This window comes from Lolium rigidum, chromosome 6 (assembly GCF_022539505.1).
Source record: "Lolium rigidum isolate FL_2022 chromosome 6, APGP_CSIRO_Lrig_0.1, whole genome shotgun sequence".
NCBI classification, from domain to species: domain Eukaryota; kingdom Viridiplantae; phylum Streptophyta; class Magnoliopsida; order Poales; family Poaceae; genus Lolium; species Lolium rigidum.
The window spans coordinates 207,340,241-207,346,037 of record NC_061513.1 but is presented as its reverse complement, the minus strand read 5'-3'; positions in this window follow the sequence as shown (position 1 = coordinate 207,346,037).

Sequence of the window (5,797 nt, the reverse complement as noted above, 5' to 3'; positions counted from 1 at the left end):
GAGTGAAAGCTCTAAGCTTGGGGATGCACCCGGTGGTTCACCCCTGCATATATCAAGAAGACTCAAGCGTCTAAGCTTGGGGATGCCCAAGGCATCCCCTTCTTCATCGACAACATTATCGGGTTCCTCCCCTGAAACTATATTTTTATTCCATCACATCTTATGTGCTTTTTCTTGGAGCGTCGGTTTGTTTTTGTTTTTTGTTTTGTTTGAATAAAATGGATCCTAGCATTCACTTTATGGGAGAGATACACGCTCCGCTGTAGCATATGGACAAGTATGTCCTTGGTTTCTACTCATAGTATTCATGGCGAAGTTTCTCCTTCGTTAAATTGTTATATGGTTGGAATTGGAAAATGATACATGTAGTAATTGCTATAAATGTCTTGGGTAATGTGATACTTGGCAATTGTTGTGCTCATGTTTAAGCTCTTGCATCATATGCTTTGCACCCATTAATGAAGAAATACATAGAGCATGCTAAAATTTGGTTTGCATATTTGGTTTCTCTAAGGTCTAGATAATTTCTAGTATTGAGTTTGAACAACAAGGAAGACGGTGTAGAGTCTTATAATGTTTTCAATATGTCTTTTATGTGAGTTTTGCTGCACCGGTTCATCCTTGTGTTTGTTTCAAATAAGCCTTGCTAGCCTAAACCTTGTATCGAGAGGGAATACTTCTCATGCATCCAAAATACTTGAGCCAACCACTATGCCATTTGTGTCCACCATACCTACCTATACTACATGGTATTTTCCCGCCATTCCAAAGTAAATTGCTTGAGTGCTACCTTTAAAATTCCATCATTCATCTTTGCAATATATAGCTCATGGGACAAATAGCTTAAAAACTATTGTGGTATTGAATATGTAATTATGCACTTTATCTCTTATTAAGTTGCTTGTTGTGCGATAACCATGTTCATCGGGGAACGCCATCAACTCATTGTTGAATTTCATGTGAGTTGCTATGCATGTTCGTCTTGTCCGAAGTAAGGGCGATCTACACTGAGTTGAATGGTTTGAGCATGCATATTGTGAGAGAAGAACATTGGGCCGCTAACTAAAGCCATGATTCATGGTGGAAGTTTCAGTTTTGGACAAACATCCTCAAATCTCTAATGAGAAAAGAATTAATTGTTGTCAAATGCTTAAAGCATTAAAAGAGGAGTCCATTATCCGTTGTCTATGTTGTCCCGGTATGGATGTCTAAGTTGAGAATAATCAAAAGCGAGAAATCCAAATGCGAGCTTTCTCCTTAGACCTTTGTACAGGCGGCATAGAGGTACCCCTTTGTGAAACTTGGTTAAAGCATATGTATTGCGGTGATAATCCAGGTAGTCCAAGCTAATTAGGACAAGGTGCGGGCACTATTGGTACACTATGCATGAGGTTTGCAACTTATAAGATATAATTTACATGATGCATATGCTTTATTACTACCGTTGACAAAATTGTTTCATGTTTTCAAAATGAAAGCTCTAGCACAAATATAGCAATCGATGCTTTTCCTCTATGAGGACCATTCTTTTACTTTCAATGTTGAGTCAGTTCACCTATTTCTCCCCACCTCAAGAAGCAAACACTTGTGTGAACTGTGCATTGATTCCTACATACTTGCTTATTGCACTTATTATATTACTCTATGTTGACAATATCCATGAGATATACATGTTACAAGTTGAAAGCAACCGCTGAAACTTAATCTTCTTTTGTGTTGCTTCAATACCTTTACTTTGAATTATTGCTTTATGAGTTAACTCTTATGCAAGACTTATTGATGCTTGTCTTGAAGTGCTATTCATGAAAAGTCTTTGCTTTATGATTCACTTGTTTACTCATGTCATACACATTGTTTTGATCGCTGCATTCACTACATATGCTTTACAAATAGTATGATCAAGATTATGATGGCATGTCACTCCGAAATTATCCGTGTTATCGTTTTACTCGCTCGGGACGAGCGGAACTAAGCTTGGGGATGCTGATACGTCTCCGACGTATCGATAATTTCTTATGTTCCATGCCACATTATTGATGTTATCTACATGTTTTATGCACACTTTATGTCATATTCGTGCATTTTACGGAACTAACCTATTAACAAGATGCCGAAGTGCCGATTCTTGTTTTCTCGCTGTTTTTGGTTTCAGAAATCCTAGTAAGGAAATATTCTCGGAATTGGACGAAATCAAAGCCCGGGGGCCTATTTTTCCACGAAGCTTCCGGAAGTCCGAAGACGAGACGAAGAGGGGCCACGGGGTGGCCAAACCCTAGGGCGGCGCGGCCCCACCCCCGGCCGCGCCGGCCTATGGTGTGGGCCCCCGTGCCGCCTCTTGACTTGCCCTTCCGCCTACTTAAAGCCTCCGTGACGAAACCCCCGGTACCGAGAGCCACGATACGGAAAACCTTACAGAGACGCCGTCGCCGCCGATCCCATCTCGGGGGATCCGAGGAGATCGCCTCCGGCACCCTGCCGGAGAGGGGAATCATCTCCCGGAGGACTCTACGCCGCCATGGTCGCCTCCGGTGTGATGTGTGAGTAGTCTACCCCTGGACTATGGGTCCATAGCAGTAGCTAGATGATTGTCTTCTCCCCATTGTGCTATCATTGTCGGATCTTGTGAGCTGCCTATCATGATCAAGATCATCTATTTGTAATTCTATATGTTGCGTTTGTTGGGATCCGATGAATAGAGAATACTTGTTATGTTGATTATCAAAGTTATGCTTATGTGTTGTTTATGATCTTGCATGCTCTCCGTTACTAGTAGATGCTCGGCCAAGTAGATGCTTGTAACTCCAAGAGGGAGTACTTATGCTCGATAGTGGGTTCATGCCGCATTGACACACGGGACGATGACGAGAAAGTTCTAAGGTTGTGTTGTGCTTGTTGCCACTAGGGATAAAACATTGATGCTATGTCTAAGGATGTAGTTGTTGATTACATTACGCACCATACTTAATGCAATTGTACTGTTGCTTGCAACTTAATACTGGAGGGGTTCGGATGATAACTCTGAAGGTGGACTTTTTAGGCATAGATGCGGTTGGATGGCGGTCTATGTACTTTGTCGTAATGCCCAATTAAATCTCACTATACTCATCATGATATGTATGTGCATTGTCATGCTCTCTTTATTTGTCAATTGCCCAAGCTGTAATTTGTTCACCCAACATGCTGTTCGTCTTATGGGAGAGACACCTCTAGTGAACTGTGGACCCCGGTCCAATTCTCTTTACTCGAAATACGATCTCTTGCAATACTTGTTTTACTGTTTTCTCTGCAAACAATCATCTTCCACACAATACGGTTAATCCTTTGTTACAGCAAGCCGGTGAGATTGACAACCTCACTTTGTTTCGTTGGGGCAAAGTACTTTGGTTGTGTTGTGCGGGTTCCACGTTGGCGCCGGAATCCCTGGTGTTGCGCCGCACTACATCTCGCCGCCATCAACCTTCAACGTGCTTCTTGACTCCTACTGGTCCGATTAAACCTTGGTTTCTTACTGAGGGAAACTTGCCGCTGTGCGCATCACACCTTCCTCTTGGGGTTCCCAACGGACGCGTGTCGAACGAAAAGACAATACGTCAACCACGTGCATCAGTACATAGGAGAGAGATGAACCACATAGCTACCGGTACAGCCCCGAGCCTCGATGGAGAACTACTCCCCCCTCATGGGAGCAGCAGCGGTGATGAAGATGGCGGTGGAGATGGCAGCGGTGTCGATGGAGAAGCCTTCCGGGGGCACTTCCCCGCTCCGGCGGGGTGCCGGAACAGAGACTCCTGTCCCCCAGATCTTGGCTTCGCGATGGCGGCGGCTCTGGAAGGTTTTCCGTATCGTGGTTTTTCGCATCAGGGGTTTCGCGATGGAGGCTTTATATAGGCGAAGAGGCGGCGCAGGAGGGTCGAAGGGGTGGCCACACCATATGGCGGCGCGGCCAGGGCCTGGTCCGCGCCGGCCTATGGTCTGGGGGCCCAGTGCCCCCCCTCCGGTCCTTCCCGGGTGTTCTGGATGCTTCCGGTGAAAATAGGAACCTGGGTCTTCGTTTCGTCCAATTCCGAGAATATTTCGTTACTAGGATTTCGAAACCAAAAACAGCGAGAAACGAGAGCCGGCACTTCGGCATCTTGTTAATAGGTTAGTTCCAGAAAATGCACGAATATGACATAAAGTGTGCATAAAACATGTAGGTATCATCAATAATATGGCATAGAACATAAGAAATTATCGATACATCGGAGACGTATCAGTGTACTTTGCATCTTTGTGGCATAGTGGGATGAAGCGGCTCGGGCTAACTTTACATGACCGCGTTCATGAGATTTGCTCCACGCTCGACATGCAACCTGTATTGCATAAGTGGCTTTGCGGGTGTCTGTCTCTCCCACTATAGTGAAGATCCAATTTACTCTTTCTATTGACAACACTAGTATCACCGTTGTGGTTCATGTTTGTAGGTAGATTGGATCTTACTCGAAAACCCTAAACCACGTAAAATATGCAAACCAAATTAGAGACGTCTAACTTGTTTTTGCACGGTTTGGTGATGTGATATGGCCATGATGTGATGATGAATATGTATGAGATGATCATTATTGTATTGTGGCAACCGGCAGGAGCCTTATGGTTGTTTTTAAATTTCATGTTGAGTAGTATTTCAAAGTAGTTGTAATAGTTGCTTCATGAGGTGAACAACTATGAAGACGGTGCCATGGACCTTGACGCTACGCCGACGATGATGGAGATCATGCCCGTTAATGATGGAGATCATGTCCGTGCTTTGAAGATGAAGATCGAAGGCGCAAAGACTAAAGGGCCATATCATATCACATATGAATTGCATGTGATGTTAATCCTTTATGCATCTTATTTTTCTTAGATCGCGACGGTATCATTATAAGATGATCCCTCACATTAATATCAAGATAATAAAGTGTTCTCCCCTCGTATGCACCGTTGCCAAAGTTCGTCGTTTCGAAGCATCTCGTGATGATCGGATGTGATAGATTCTACGTTCACATACAACGGGTGTAAGCCATGTTTGCACACGCGGAATACTTGGGTTTGCTTGACGAGCCTAGCATGTACAGACATGGTCTCGGAACACAGGAAACCGAAAGGTTGAACACGAGTCATATGGATGATATGATCAACATGTTGATGTTCACCGTTGAAGCTACATCATCTCATGTGATGATCGGTTTTGGTGTAGTGGATATGGATCGTGTGCCACTTAACAACTATGAGGGATGTTGTATTAAGTGGGAGTTCATTACTAATTAGATTAAAACATGAACTAATTATCATAAACATAGTCTGAATAGTATTTTGAATTAAATTTGTAGAATTGGCATCCGTTTTCTACCATGCGTTAGTCTTGTAATTGAGATAGAAATATTGTTAAGTCTGACAAGTAACTTTACGGACTGGTACCGTATTGTTAAAGAATCAAGAAATGATTAAATCCTATTGCAAACTTTTAGTAAACCTCACATTGTTGATTCAAAGAACAATGGTTTCAATTAGTACCTACAATCATCTTGTCTCCATGAAACTTGAAGTTCAAATTCATTTGAAATTAAAGTAAGGAGTGATACGTCTCCAACGTATCTATAATTTCTGATGTTCCATGCTTGTTTTATGACAATACCAACATGTTTTGTTCACACTTTATATCATTTTTATGCGTTTTCCGGAACTAACCTATTGACGAGATGCCGAAAGGCCAGTTGCTGTTTTCTGCTGTTTTTGGTTTCAGAAATCCTAGTAAAGAAATATTTTCGGAATCGGA